Raw genomic sequence first — 17,448 nt, forward strand, 5'->3', positions numbered from 1 at the left:
GTCTCAATTTAAGTGTCTTATTATTTTTTTTGTCAATCGCAAAAAAAGTATCTGTTTATATATTTAATCAGTTAACAATTCAAATATTTGACATGTCAAGTTTAAAACCACAAGATTCAAAAGTCATTTTAATACATTATACACATCTTTAATTTAGAACCACAAGATTCAAAGGGTATTTTAGTACATTACACATATCTTTAATTTAGAACCACAAAATTTAAAAGTTTATCTTTATTTCTTAAATTTTGGGTCTAATCAAACTAGAACACTTAATTGGGATGAGGGAGTAAATGTTTTTTTTTTTTCTGAAATGGAGTATCAAATTTCCACAATAGAAAAGGGAGAAAAAAATACTTTGAAATTATTTGAGCGGCTTCCTGAAGTGGGCCCGTGGTAACCTTCCACATGGAAAGCTGTCGTTTGTTCTTTATATTCTGGAGAGAGATTATAGGGACAAAGGGAAAACGAGGTTTGCTTCTTTTTGCAGTTGAAATTTTTGGGAAAATTGTATTCAATGCAAAAAAAAAAAAAAAAAAAAAAGGAATATGCTCCAAATATGCTACTGAAAAACTAACTAGTAGCAGTAACTAACTGAAATAAAAAGTGAAAAAAATATTGCCAGATAAAAATTTTGGTCAAGAAGTATTAGTGTGATAATTGTCTGCTGATTAGAAAATAATTTGTTTTTTATCGAACGGGATGAGATTGTCATCCTCATACCTGAAAAGAAAAGATTAAAAGATATTGTCATTATAAATTCTTGTACTATAATCACAGAGATTAAGGGTGTTTATGGATCGGTTTGAGTCGATTTTTAGTTAAAACTAAAATCAAATCAATTTAGTCGATTTTTTAATTATTAAAATCAAATCAAACCAAATATAATGCATATTCATCGGTTTGGTTGTTATTGGTTTGGTTCAGTTTATCGATTTTTAAGAAACTTAATGGTATTTATTTCTTTCATTTTTCCTACAATTAGGAAAGACTTCCATTCTTTTCCAACTATGATTACCCTTTTATTGTGGGAGTATAATTTTCTTGGAATATGCAGAAAATATCTTAAGATCTATAACCTTTAATCAAGTGAATAAGATTTATAAAAAAACATAATCTTTTTTTAGGTAAATATCAATAATTGTTTCTTTGAATTATTGAGCTTGGATTTCATGGATCTCTTTTAAGAAATGAGCGTAAGGTGTAAATTTCATTAGCCGATTAGAGATTAAAAAAAATGATTTAAAAAAAAGTAAACAAAATATTCAAAATTATTTATAAAAATTAATATATCATATATATATATATATATATATATATATATATAATTATAAAATTATGTTTATGATTTGTCGGTTCGGTTCATTTATTTCTTTGATTTGTTTTTAATAAAATCCAAACCAAATCAAATATTATTGGTTTTTAAAAATTTAAAACCAAACCCAAATAACTATCAGTTTATTTGATCAGTTTGGTTCTGTGTGCGGTTTTGATCGATTTCTAACCAAACCCTGAACACTCCTAACAGAGATTGGTATTTAAATACTGTGACAAATCATGTGATTCATTTGTAACCTAATCTGAAAAGAGGAAAAACTTATTTAAGTGTAACCCACTCGCATTTAATTGCAGCATGAGTGAAAAACAAAAATAATTTTCATGATGGTGTTTAATGAACATAGAGTTTAAGATTAGGACTATATTCACACAGAGAGATATTTTAAAACTGTGACAAATCATGTGATATAATATTTGTAACCTAATATGAAAAGAGAAAATGAGATATCTTGCCCTCTTACAATTTGAATAGAAAAAAATGATTTTTTCAGATCTCTTACGCGTAAAAATGAAGATCTCTTGTAAAATTTGACATAAACCAAAAATATTTTGTAAGTGGGCTACAAAACCACATGTGTTATTTATGCTGGAGTAGGATCTTCTGGGTCCCCCAAGTGGACTTTAGAAGCCTCTGTGGGTCCAACATTTTGCTCTCTTCACCAATTAGACATTTTAAAAAGGTTTAATTCATATACATCTCCTCAAACTTGACAGTAGGTTTCATTTGGACACTTAAATTACAACTTGTTTTAATTGAACATATGAACACATAATAAAATTTTCCAATTACATACTTTCTATTCAAATTTTGAAAAAAAAAATTGCGCATCATCTCAAATGTTCATTACGTAGATAAGTTAACAATTCAAAATATGTCATTTCCTTTAATTTTTATACATCGTTCTCAATTGAAACATGCTTAAGGTTTTACAGCTTATTGAGATTAAATTCGTATATTTAAGAATGTGACATAGTTTAGGTGGTTAAAATATCTATATAATGGGCATTTGAGAATGCAGGCAAAAACAATTCTGTAATTTGAACAGAAAGTATCTTATAGGAACACTTTATCATATGTTCAGGTGCTCAGTTGGAATAATCCGTAGTCCGAGTGTCTAAATGAAATTTACTGCCAAGTTTGAGGAGTTGTCCATGCATTAAGTCTTTTAAAAAAAATATCAAATTCCCACATAGAAAAAGGAGAAAAAGTGAATTTGCAATTAATTGAGCGGCTTGCAATGTGGCCCCTACACAATCTCCGCGAAGACTAACAGTTGATACAACGAAAGATTGCATTCTTTTGATTAGTATCGCCACCCAGAAAATGCTTTCGTTCTTCTTAAATTTTGGTAAAAGAAAATTATAGAAAAATGGAGGAAATGGGATTTGCATTTTTTTTTTGTTTCGGGGGGGGGGGGGGGGGGGGTCGTGGGAGGAGGGGTGTTGAAATTTTTGGGAAAAATGAATTTACTGCAAAAAAAAAAAAGAAAAGGAAAATGCTTCAAAGATACAACTGAAAAACTAGCTAGTAGCAGTAATTAATTGAGAAAAAAACTAGAAAAAAGATGGTGATATAAAAATGGTCAAGAAGTATTAGTGTGATATTATCCGCTAATTAAAATAATTTAATTTTTATCGGATAGGATGAGATGTCAACCTCATACCGGTAAATAAAAGATTAAGAGATGTTGTCATAATAAATTCTTGTAATGTGATCACATATATTTTAAAATTGTGACAAAATATGTGATTTAATATTTGTAACCTAATCTGAAAAGAGGAAAAAAACTCATTTAATTGTAACTCACTCGCAATTAATTGTAGCATGAGTGAAAAACAAAATAATTTTCTTGTCCATTTATAGATATAATGGTGTTTAATGAACATAAAGTTTAAGATTAGGACAAAAATATTGTCATAATAAATTCTCGTAATGTAATCACATAGATTGATATTTTAAAAACTGTGACAAACATGTGATTTAATACTTGTAACATAATCTGAAAAGAGGAAAATCTCATTTAATTGTAACTCCCTCGCATTTAATTGCAGCACGAGTGAAAGAAATATTTTTCTTGTTCCATTCATACATGATACATATAATGGTGTTTAATGAACATAAAGTTTAGGATTAAGACAAATATTGTCATGATAAATTCTTGTAATGTAATCATAGAGATAGATATTTTAAAACTGAGACAAAACATGTGATTTAATATTTGTTACCTAATCTAGAAAGAGGAAAAACTCATTTAATTGTAACTCAATTGCAGCATGAGTGAAAAATAAAATATCTTGTTCCATTTATACATATAATGGTGTTTAATGAACATAGAGTTTAAGATTAGGACAAAAAAATTGTCATAATAAATTCTTGTAATGTAATCACATATAGGTATTTTAAATCTATGACAAAACATATGATTTAATACTTGTAACCTAATCTGAAAACAGAAAAAAGTCATTTAATTATAACTCACTCGCAAATAATTGCAACATGAGTGAAAATCAGGATATTTTTCTTGTTCCATTTATACATATAATGGTGTTTAATTTTCAAATGTTAAACTATTATTGTTGAATGGTTTTAGTTGTAGTCTTGAAATGAATGTTGATTAAATTATGGTTGAAGATTATTGTAGTGTTGTATTATATATAGAATGTTGTTATTATTGAAGGCTATCTGATAAGTATTTTGATTGATTGACAACATTATAGTATTGAATTTACCCGAATATTATTATGTTTACATGTTTGTTTTTGGCAAGTGCTGCAGCTATATCTAAACAGATCACTGCTTGCTAAATTTTATCCAGAAACGCGACAACCAATCAACGATGTTTGTTGATAATATAAAATTACATGTCCAAAAATATGAAGAAGACAATCATCGGCGTGTCCATAATATAACCTAAAAATTTGACGGTATCCCTCGATTACCTTATAAACTAAAAGACTCTTAATAGATAAATTAAAAGTCTAAAATAATCTAATTAAACAAAATCGACAAATTCAATCAACCTTTTTTTAAAATTTAAATGTTTTTTGCTATGCTTTAAGTTTTGCTTGCCTCTTTCAAAATTAACCGATGGAGGCCGTCTGATTTTGCCTTTTGAGATAAATATTATCGAATGGCTAAAAATGATCGATGTTGTTCTCGATAATAGCTCATAACCTATATTTATAGTAGTATTTTCAGTTGTCTCATCCTATCTTTGATGATAATCAACTGTAGATAATGAGAATACGACATTCTTAGAGGTATTAAATCTTTGAAAAATAGTGAAGGAAGATTATGCTATTGTTCCGCTGCCTTACAATTCCAGCATGGCCAGAAAATCATGAAGTCAAACACAAAAGCAAATTTTTTTAGTTTGCATTTTTGCAATAATTTCTACAAGAGTTATGGTTCTAAAATTAGCAACAATTTTTTTTTAAATTTATCTGAAGAAAGCTTGTTGGAAATCTTACGAAAAATATTTGATCACGAACATTGTAGGGAATTCTTGAACAATGTCATAACTTGAGGCGTGCCAATTAAGATACTGTCCTTAAGGATATTTCACCCGGTATAGGTGTATCCCCCAAGATTCAACAAGCTCTTTTAGTACAAAACTAGGAGCTAGAATCTAACAAAGATTATCTTAAACAAAACCCAACAATACAAAATGAGAAGAAATTAAGAAGATTTTTCTTGAGATCTCTTCATAGAAGAAGAACTATATATATATATATATATATATATATATATATATATATATATATAGATGAACAAAGTGTACTTATCAGAATGGAAGTTTCATAACCACACAACGGCTAAAGAAAAATTAATATCAATTAAAGACTCCGACGTATAAGTGATGACCCGCGAAATTACGGCACATTCGATGCTCGTTCCTTAAGCTTTTGTGGCTCTTCAAGCATTCTTGGTTTTACTTTTAGCATGTTTTTGTCACTTTGTAGGGAAAAATGTTGGGAAAGCAAAACGGAACAAAATGAAGCAAAACAGGACAAGGACACACTACACAACACACTACAACATTATGCCTAGATAGCTACGAAATACAATGTAGCTAAACATAAAAAATTCCGTGGCTAAACACTTTAGCTACAAATTTTTTATCCGTAGCATTCGTAGCAAAATGTAGCATAGCTAAAGGTTAGCTACGGACTTTACATGGTCCGTGGCTATGGATTGATACTTTTTGCTACGAACTTTTTTGTGTCATAGATGTGATGATAAAAAAATTTTGCCACGATATATATACTTATAGCAAATAATTTTATTCTTTTGCCACGACAGATAAAAGTTGTAGCTATCTTCATATTGTAGCCACAAAATATTATATTGTAGCAAAAGATTTAATTTATTTGCCACGCAAACTCAAATTTTGTGGTACGTTTAGATAGCTTAATCTTGTGGCAATAGCATTCGTATTTAGCTACGAATTAAAAATTTCATAGCTATGAATTGAAGTATTTACCCCAAATATTTTCATATTGTAGCTAAAAATCCATACCTCTTGCCACGATTTACATAGATTTATAGTTAAAGTTTTTCTTCATTTTGCTACGAAAAGTGAAAATATATTTTCATGTGGATATTATATATACATTTTAGTTATGAACTCACAAATTTATTGTACGTGGCAATTATTTATATCTTTAGTTGCGAAGTCAAAAAATTTATTGTTACAAATGGAAGAACAAGAACTTTATAACGTAGCTAAGAATTCAAACATATATATATTTATATTCCAATACAAGTTCAAATTACACAATTCTATATTTCAATTTCAAAATATTTACAATACACAATTCTTCCATGACACCATCTCGTTTTTAGATCCAAAGAGCCATAGTCTTCTTTCTCTCCTTTCACGGTCTCAAACTGCACCTTAGCTTGGTCAACATTGATTTTAGCTTGTCATGTTGCTCTAATTCCAAAACAAGTTACCTATAAACAGAAACAACGATCATATATATGTATTCTTAACTATTAACTACAAAGATGCAAATTTGATTAGTAAAAGTATTAGTAGAATTTCAAGAAGAGGATAACTATGTCTTGATAGTTATTTTAGTAAACTTTAACATATGACATAATCGAAAATGCAAAGCACAAAAGAAGAGTATAAGTTTTGACGGTTAAGCGCTTACAATTGAAGCAAGAACCTTAATCTAAACAAAAAATTTAAGAACTTTAGGACTGAACCATGCATGAGAACCAAAAGTTTCATAAGTTCAATGAAGTGAATCGAAAAACTAAATTTGATGGTTCTAACTTTAAGATTCTTACAATTAAAGCCATTGCACTTATAAAATTTTTAGTTCATTTATATATATGGTCAATATCGAAAATGTTATCTGCTATGATAAGTATACATGTCAAAATTTCAATTATTTAATGTTGCTTTATTCTTAAATTTGAAAAATTATGGTTCCTTCCAATATGTTAAAACTATAAAATATTTAAATCCCCACTCCCTATAAATAATAAATAAGGCACAATATCTATGAAATAGCTATATCCGCAATATTAAAACCAAAAACCTAAGTCAATTGAATAGATGCAAGGAGATTTAAAAACCCTAAAATATAACACCATGAACATACCGTTAATATATATAGTTCTCTCTTGCTCTTCTTTGTCTTTCTTGTTCTTTTTCGAAAATTAATAATTGAAGAAAGGAATGGAAAAGTGGGGAGGATTGTTGCGGCTGTACAGGGAGACGGAGTAAGAAGAATGAGATTTAGGTTTTAGGGATTAATTGTTTGGCCAATACGCCTGTGTCGTTCCTTTTCCCTTTTTTTTTTTTGTATATATATTTTAGCTTTCTTTAACTTGTCTTATATATATAAATTTTATTTTATACAATAAGTACCAATTATGATAAGGAAAATTACGTATAAAAAGAATAATTAATAATTATATAATTAATATCAATGTAAATGGAAACAATCAACTACAACTACAAAATTTTCAGTATGCATATAGACTTTTTGAAAGTAAGCGATTACACAAAAGAAATTAATCAATTTGAAAATAATAAAATACCAGATATACATAAATATCTCTATAATAATAAAAAATTGATTTGACATACAAAATTACATAATTAACGTTAAAAAAAAAGTTATAATAAAATATAAGTTTTGAGGTTACAAGTAAGTAGGGGTGTGCACGTCTGGTTAAAAACTGATTCAAACCAAAAATCGATTGAATAAACCGATAGTTGTCTAAGTTTGCTTTGGTTTTAAATCTAAAAAAATTGAAAATATTTGATTTGGTTTGATTTTAAAAAATCAAACCGAACCAAACCGACAAATTATATACACAATTTGTATAATTATATATATGCAATGTATTAATTTACTTTTTCATCAACATTTTCTTTATGTCTAAAAGGCTAATGAACTTTACACCTATTAAGTCCATTTCTTAAAAGCATTTCATGAATCCAAACTCATCTTATCGACGAATATGCAACAAGAAGAAAATTAACAGACGATGCAAGTAAACACATATGACCTAAGAAACAACGACTTTCATGCAGATGTTGCACCTTAATCCAAACTTACTTATTTAAAGGAGCAACTATGAGATTTACCTTAAAAATTGTATTTAAACTTTATTCACTTAATCAAATCTCATAGATCTTAAAACATATACTCCATAATCTAAGAAAATTATAGCTCCCACAATACTAGGATAATAACGGATTATAAGTTGGAAAAAGATGAAAATCATAGGGAAAACAATAAAGAGAGAAATACCATTAGATTTCCTAAAATCGAACCAAACCGACAACAACCAAACTGATGGATATGTATTATATTTGGTTTTGTTTGATTTTAATAATTAAAAAACTGATTAAATTGATTTGATTTTGGTTTGAACCAAAAAATCAACCCAAACCGACTCATGAACACCTCTGCAACAAGTAGGCTTACAAATGATCTATTAATGAAGATTAATTTTATAATTTTATTCTTTTTATTTGAATGTTAATTATTATTTAATTTATATACAATAACTATTTTCTATCTTTTAGGAAAAATCTAACTTTTATTTTTAATTTCTTTTTCATAACCTAACCTTGTTAGACCGTCTCTTTTCATGATTTTTGTAATCGATGTAAACATATTAGTAAATTATTATAGTTAATCTATTGTGTTTAAATACTATTGTTGCAATCACGTGTATAACCAAAATTATAGTTAAATGTGGAATTTTATTGTCACTCTAATTGTAGTTATTCATTTTATCATGACAGATAATTGTAATTATTAAGAAAATTATTTCACCTTTTCTCAAATATAACTTGAAGAAAAAAATATTCATGTAGCTACAAGATTTTGTTTCCAATAGTTTAATGTGGCTAAAAGATTACTATTACTAAACCAAATTTCAACTCATTGTTAAAAAAAAAAAAAAAAAAAATTAGCTACCAAAATTTATCACAACAATAAATCCGTGGATATATCATTTTGTCATAATAAATTATTGTATAGATTAAGCCGACTATTGCAACAATTTTTTAATACTCGAAGCAAAAGTATTTCTTTAGCTACAATTTTTGTTTAAAATAACTTTCTGTGTCTAAAAGGTTACTGTTGCTACAGTGAGTTTCAACTCGTGACAAAAATTAATGATTAATTATAAAATTTTATTATAGCAAAAGATCTGTGGCTATATCATTTAACTCTTACCACAATTTTGTTATAACTTGAAGCGAAAATATATATGTAGCTACAACATTTAGTTTCAAATAATTTATCGTGGCTAAAAGGTTACTATTGCTACAGTAAGTTTCAACTTATGGCAAAAATTAATGATTAGCTACGAAATTTTATTATAGGAAAAGATCTGTGGCTATATCATTTAATTATTGCCACAAGCTTTTATGTGTCGAAGCAAAATGTTTTATTTAGCTACAACATTTTGTTTCAAATGATTTATCGTGGCTAAAAGGTTACTATTGCTACAGTAACTTCTATTGCGTGGCAAAAACTTATGATCAGCTACAAAAATTTTATTGTAGCAATAAAGTTGTAACTATTTAGGTAATTATTGTCACGATGGTTAGCAATTGTAGCAAAACTGAGGAATTAGCTTTGCCAATTTAATTTCTGTGGCTAAGAAATTTTAAGAATTTGTAGATAGCCACGGAATTCAAATTTTTGTGGCTATTACTAAGTATTAGCTACGATTTTTAAATTCATAGCTAAGATTTCGTAGCTATATATGCCTTATGTTGTAGTGACATGCGGACCGCATGTCATGCCTGCGGATACACAACTGCACCGCAAAGTGTGACAGGCCATTAAAGAAGAGGGATGAAAGGTTGCACAGCCTGCGAGGCCAACATGCGACTCGCATGTTCAACTTGCGGTACAACAAGTATGTCGCAAACTGTGCCAGAAGTCTGGGAAGCCTGAAGGCAAGAGCACGATGTGCGGCTGCTGAGCACGCTTTGCGTCTCGCATGTTGGTCTTGCGACACAACATGCGAGACGCATGATTGCATCTGCAGGGCTATTTTTGTCTAACTTTGTGCACGTTTTTGGTAGATATAAATACCCACCTAGGGTTCCGAAAAAGAGATTCACTGACTTATTATTGTCTTTTTGTGGAGGAAACATTTATGATTGGTTGTTGAAGTTTTAAAGAAGAATCTTGCACTTTATTTTGTGGCTTTTCCTCCAAAAAGCTTTGTAAGCATTATGGCTACATTATTTATCTTTGTTCTTACTTAATGCAAATGTCTAGCTAAATCTAATAGTTAAGGTTGTGGGACCAAATATGTTAGTTATGTGATTGGGTTTCATGTTCATACCTCATTTACATGTTAATGATGCATTCTATCTACTCTTCGGAATTTAATATCTCTTGGTGGTTGCAAACATCATTTGTGCCTAATTACTTTCACTTTGCTTGAGAAAGATGGTGGAAGTTAGGAAAAGGGTTAGATAGCAAGGATTTGGGTCAATAAACTCATCTAATAGCCTGAGCTAGAGATAGGAGGGCTAACTTGTAGCATATTGGAAGTTTACTTGGTTCACATTCTAAGGCTTGAGAAAGCTTAGTAATGATATTTATTAATTTGGTCGAAAGACTTTTAATAAGCTTAAGCAATCCATCGTTAATCGCATCTTGACATTCGAAGAGGTTAAACTGATACCCACTCGCATTACTTTCCATTGGAACTGCAACCTTAGTCTCTCTCTCTAATAGTTTACATCTCACCTCAACACTATTTAATTGTTAGTAACTAAACATCAAATCCAATACCATTATATCCCCCTCGCCCTTGAAATTTAGACTAACAGTCGAGTGTTACACTTGATAAGCATATTTCTTCACTGTATTCTCTGTGGGATTCGACCCCAACCTCGTTGGGTTCTATATTTGACAACGACCGCTTACTCCTATATTTTTAAGGTGTAATTTGGGCGTATCAATAAGATAATGAAGAGATCAAGGATTAATGAGAAATAAAAGGATCAAAAGCTAATGAAGGCTCCAACTGTTACAATCGGAAAAAAGCAACATTTTGTTATTGTCATTACTATCCCATAATGAAAGGTTATTAAGACCTTTCAATAGTCAGATTTGACCAAAAGCCAACGTTAGGAAGATTATTATTTTGAGATATTAATATTATTTTTTCAACAATCCCCCACATATCTCAAAATAATAATCACTACTAAAAAACTGGTAAAAACCGACGAAAAAATCGATGGAAAAATCCATCGGTTTTCCAATAATTTTTTAAGTCTTTTTTTTTTCTTAAGAAAACTGACGAATTCCGTCAGTTTTTAGAGTGAAAAAACAGTATAAATTAAATCAATGTAAGTATTTAAACAAACAACATGAGTGGCCTAGTGGTAGAGCCCTTTAATGCCAAGGAACATACCCGGGTTCGATTCCAAGTTGCTACATTTCATTATTTTATTTTTTTTAAAAAAAAAAAAGCCGACGGAATCCGTCGGTTTCTTTAATTTTTTATTTTTTTTACATAACCGACGCAGGTCGTCGGTTTCGAAAAGCGACGGATCGTATAGCGTCGATTTTCCGTCAGTTTTCACTAAGAAACCGACGCCGTCGATTTTTGCCTGTTTTTTTAGTAGTGAATAAGGAATAAAATGAAATAAGAAGTTTTCTTTGGGTTTTCACATATGAACATAATGCGTCAAATCTGGTGTCTCTTCATTATCTTATACGTTGGAGTCTTTAATTGATATTAATTTTTCTTTAGCCGTTGTGTGGCTATGAAACTTCCATTTTGATGAGTACACTATGTTCATCTATATTTATTTGTAGTTCTTCTCCTATGAAGAGATCTCAAGAAAAATTCTTCTTTCTTCTCATTTTGTATTGCTAGGTTTTGTTTAAGATAATCTTTGTCAGATTATGTCTCCTAGTTTTGTACTAGAAGAGCCCGTTGAATCCTGAGGGATACACCTATACTGGGTGAAATATCCTTAAGGACAGTGTCTTAATTGACACGCCTCAAGCTATGAGATTATTCAAGAATTCCCTACAATGTTCGTGATCAAGTATTTTCCGCAAGATTTCCAACAATCTTAAGGATATTTCTTTGACTATATTCTTATGAAAAATACTCAAAATTAATCTATGTCGGGAGGGGGAGGGAAAAAAAAAACAAGCGATGGCGTTGATGGCGGAGAAGTGCAGGGTGTGTGTAACTGATGACAGTCATCAAGGGATGGAATGGAGTATTTGATTTTGCTAGTCCAGTACAGCTATTGGAAGCATTCTTGCATAAATGGTATTTCTATTTAGATTGCTCATGTTAATAAGGTAAGCTGGCACGTTATAATTCATAGTATTTAAATTGAAGAAAAGGGAAACATGGTCAGGCGTTCAAAATTATTATTTTGTATGTGAAAAATTATGTCATCATACCCCTCAATGTAGTAGAAGATTCAGAGAAATAATATTCCCGCTAAGAAAAAAAAAATATGACTAAGCGGATGATATAAATTATTGTGGTCATTTCTCAAGCAAATCTTGTGGCTAAAGTGATAAATTGGGTGATAGACTTTGGTGCTACTAAGCATATTTGTGCTAATATAGTTTTCTACACCCAAGTTGAAGAAGAAGAATAATTTATTTATGTTTGGTGATTCTAGAACTACTCAAGTTCTTGGAATGAAAAAGGTTTTCTTAAAATCTTAAAAACATTAGCATTAACTGAGGTGGTACATGTTCCTAATATTTGAACTAATTTGATTTCTGTGAGATTATTAGGAAAAGTGGGGGTTAAAGTTTCAGTTGAATTTGATAAAATTGTGTTAACCAAAAACAACTTTTTTATGGGCAATGAGTATTGTAATCATGATTTATTTTTGTGCGCTTACTATTTCAAAAATAAATTTGATATGTCGAAAATTCATTTTAGATTTATTATTTTAATATATTATTAGATCATTATTTTACAATTCATACGTGTGTTTAAAAGCTTATCAACTGATCACGAATTCCAAGTTATAACGGAATATTTAATATATTAAATAGCGTTGAATAGTATTTGTGTGTTGTTAATTAATGATGAAATTGTCATTTGTAATCCGACTAATTGTATATGTTATTTGGCTATTATATTTGCTTGCAACCATTTGAATGATTCAATTTATTTTGTAACCGTAGCTGATACGTCTCTGAACTCAAAGATGTGAAGAATGCGTAGATCATATTACTAGGCCTTTAATGCTTTTGTGTTGAAACGATTTTTCTAATAGCCTTAATGGCTTTCATGACAATTTGATATTGAAATGTTCTCGAGTGATGTGAGGTCAAGTTCCTAGTCCAACATATATTATTGCTTTTATGTGTTCATTTTTTAATACGGAGAAAATAGAAAAAATCTTCTTTTCTAGTTTTTCTTTGATGTGTTTTGGTGTGTAAATTTGTATGTCATAGATAAAATAGGATAACTTATAAGGCTGAAATATTTGAAAGTGTGGGAGTGTCTAACTAATGTTGTATTACTCGATTTTGAAGGAAAAAATATTTGAGAGGTACCACAATTATGGTACTAAATATAGTGAATTTGTTGTTGTACTAGAGAGGCACAATGATGCTAAAATGGATCTAAAAAACCATTAATGGTTATGTGTTTACCTTTGGTAGGGTGTAATAATATGAAAGTCAGTCAAATACACCTCAATGGAATCTAAGTTTGTGGTTTGGAGTTGGCTGGTAATTAGGGGTTTTCATGGTTCGGTTTGGGTCGTTTATTGATTAAAACCAAAACCAAACCAATTTAGTCGGTTTTTAAATGTCTAAATCCAAACCAAATCAAATAAAATAAAAACCACCAATCTGATTATTGTCGGTTTTGTTCGGTTTTTCAGTTTATGACTAGCAATCACAATTCAACTATTCTTTCTTTACATTCTTCAAAGTTCTTATAAAGCTCTATTTTTCCCTCACGGTCCAAACATTAGGTTCTTACAAACCTTCTCAAACTTTGACAATGAGATAGAAATGTGAGCTTCTGTTGTTCAGTTAGGTTAGGCGGAAATGTAAAATGAAAAGTGAGATAGTAGGGTTACACTTAAGAGTTAAGACTTACAAAGTTGGCTTTGGACATATTCATTAAGACATGAGCCTTAAACAATCATGTGAAATAAGTGGACCAAAATCAAATTAATGATTAAAAGGTATAAAATATAATTATTTATGAAAAATTAATATTATACATATAAATAATTGTAAAATTTATTTATATAATATATCGGTTTGGTTCGGTTATTTATTCGGTTATTTTCTAATAGAATCAAAACCAAACCAATTATCGATTTTTAAAATTTAAAACCAAACCAAATGTCAGTTTTTTTTATTCGGTTTGGTTTGGTTTTGGTTTTTCACCAAACCGTGAACAACTCTACTGGTAATGAGGTTAAGATATTTCTTAATGAGTATTTCAATCGAAATAAAACCAACATCTTTTGTGTCTATACATTGTGATTGCCAAGCAGCAATAGCTATAGTGAAAAAAAAAAAAAAACATTTTGTTGGCAAAAAATAGACAAATTCTTTTGAGACATAATGTGATAAAGCAGCTGTTGTGAGATGAAATTATTTTCATTAATTATGTGAATTCAGAAGGTGAACTTGCTCAATTCACGGACTATAAGAAACATCGAGGGGAATGAAATTTTTTAGTCAATTTGAGAAGATCAATAATGATGGTAACCCAACCTATATGATTGGAGATCCCATGAATTAGGTTCATATGGGTAATAACAAGTCATGAGTTGATCATGTATGCACTATTAAATTATGTCCTTCCTATGGTGTGTGAATATAATACAGTTCTGCAAGGCTAAGTGAGGTTGAGTTAAACTCTTAATCCAATTCATATCTTTTATAGGTGGTGTATTGCTCCGCAGAATACACTTGATGATTGGAACTATATGAGTGTGGAGTGGTGCCGCTCCTATGAAATTGTGACAAATTTCTAGAGCACTCATGAATACCAGAACACACGCATGACCCCTTAGCGCAAACCGCGATAATGAGATTGTGCGAGTATAATGTGATAGAATAAGACTCTAGGGTTACAAAAGAATTCTTGGTTCATAGAAGGTCTAAACTTCACCAATTATTCTGTAAGTTTAATCTTGTTTTATTTAGGTCTGGTTCATAGTCTACGAGAGACCAGATTCAACGCATTGTACTCATATGTGAAAACCCAGCAAAACTTCTTACTTCATTCTATTCCTTTATTCTTTTTGAGATAGTGAGGGATTGTTGAAAAAATTCATGTGATATTTCAAAAAGAAACTCTTGTCTTAATTCTTTCCATTAATCTTTCAAATGAGTCTTATTATTCAAGTTGACCGAACTCTTAATTAGCCATTATGTGATTTAATGTTACAATTCATTGCCAAATATACAAAGCCTTGAATAGCCTTGATAGTCAATTCCAACGTTCGCTTTTCTTTGTAACAGATTCTTTAATGGCTATGATTAGTCATTATGTTCCTAACGTTAATTTCATATTCTTCATTAGCTTTGAATAAGACTTGAATGATTTTTACTGTGTCTGAGAAGGTTACACAGATCATATGTTAATCTACCATTTCGCTGCCTATAAATATTCTCATTGGCTTTCTTTGAAGTGTGGAACAACAGAGAAAAAACCTTCAGTTATTTACTTTAAGTCCTTTTATTTTCGTGTCTTTGGGTTTTCTATAAGATAAAGCTTTGTTAGATTCTGGCTCCTAATTTTATATTAAAAAAGCTTGTTGAAATCCTGGGGGATACACTCATACCGAGTGAAATATCATTAAGGACAGTGTCTTAATTGACATGGCTCAAACTTTCAAGAATGATTTACAATGTTCGTGATCGAGTATTTTTCGTAAGTTTTCCAACAAAGCATACACAGGAGAAGAAAAAAATACAACACATGCAAGTGTCGATTTTATTAAGAAAATTCGAATTATAAGAGATGTCGGAAACCAAAAACCGTCAAAGAATACTCAAATCGATTGCTTGACCTTGTTAATATGGTAAGGTTGTTCCACACTGAATTTGAAACATCCAAAGTTCTTGTAAAAATTAGTATGACAGTGCGGCCACGAAAGTATGAAATATCCATAACTACCCAGAAAAAACACAATAATCTGTCCAAAATTACTAAATACATTACAGAACAACAATTTAGGAAGCTTATAATGCATAGTGGTATGATTTAAAAAAAACCAGACAACCAGCCACTAGAGTACTCGAAACAAAAGTAAAAATTCAAATTGAAACTACCCCCAATTTGTAAACATTATGGCATGTGATGTCATCCTCCATTCAAAGGTTAGAAAAGGTCAGATGCAAAGTACATATATCTATAACCAAAAAGGTCAAAATCCGTAACTTGCAAAAACAAATCTAAAAAACATGAAGCAGATGCCCACACGGGCAATTCGCACGAATGCCCCTAACTTGGGGTGGTCATTTTTGACCCTCAAATCGCAGGTCTTTAATTTTTGCCCTTTGGCACTTTAAGTAATAAAAAAGTGGCCAAAAATATCTTTAGCATCGAAAAAATAAAAAAAGAAATTCGGATCTATGACCTAATTTTGCAAGGCAAGGTTTCATAAAAACTATGCCTATTCAGGCAAAGATACATAGAAACCATGCCTTGTCCGGCATAGTTTTGTAGAAATTAAGTTATCCGGCATAACTTCATTTCTACAGAACTCATGGCGGACAAGGCATTCTATAGAACTTTGCCCGAATAGGCAATAATATCTATAAAATTATGTCGAGCGAATCAGTTACTACACAACTTATGCCGGATAACTTAATTTCTACAGAATTATGCTATGTTGAAAGAGGCATAGTTTCTATGTGACTTTGCCCGAATAGGCATAGTTTCTATGAAACCTTCCTTGCGATTTTTTTTTTACTCTGCGCTGTGGATCGAGCCCAGAATCTTTGGTTTCGTAGACCAGCGAATAAGGATACTTTGGCCCACAAATTTTTATTAATGAGAAGCAGGGACAAAAATTAAATACCAGCGATTTGAGGGGCAAAAATTAAAGACAATCCATATGAAGGGCAATCCGCGCAAAAAATTCTGCAGACATTGCTAATGCAGATTAACAAAATCATTTATTCTGTCACAAATATTTTTCAACCAAGAAACTTTTTATATTTAGGTTGATTGGTAGTTGTTATACGAACCACATGATATATAATTAAACATCTTTTCATAAGAGTTTAAGTCTATCAAAAATCAAAAAAGTTCAAAGTAGGATAGGTTTGCTATATTTGTTATGAATGGGCCTGGACTAGTATTGACAAAGCAACCCAACATCTGATTAAGTGGTTATGGATCATCCTCATTCTTATATCTTTCATTAGTTCATTGTAATTCAGTGGTTTAAGTGTTATAGTCGTAATTTGGCTATCCGTGATTATATATATTTGTGTTGAGTTTTCTGATCTGTTACATTGATGCTTTCATCATTCGTACTCCAATGACGAGGGTTGAAGTTTTCAGGCTGGGCGGTACTTCACCTGCCTTGGCTTCTCCGAGAAGCACTGGCTACCTCTTCCATCGTTTTACCTTGA

Source organism: Lycium ferocissimum, chromosome 6 (assembly GCF_029784015.1).
Source record: "Lycium ferocissimum isolate CSIRO_LF1 chromosome 6, AGI_CSIRO_Lferr_CH_V1, whole genome shotgun sequence".
Lineage (NCBI taxonomy): Eukaryota > Viridiplantae > Streptophyta > Magnoliopsida > Solanales > Solanaceae > Lycium > Lycium ferocissimum.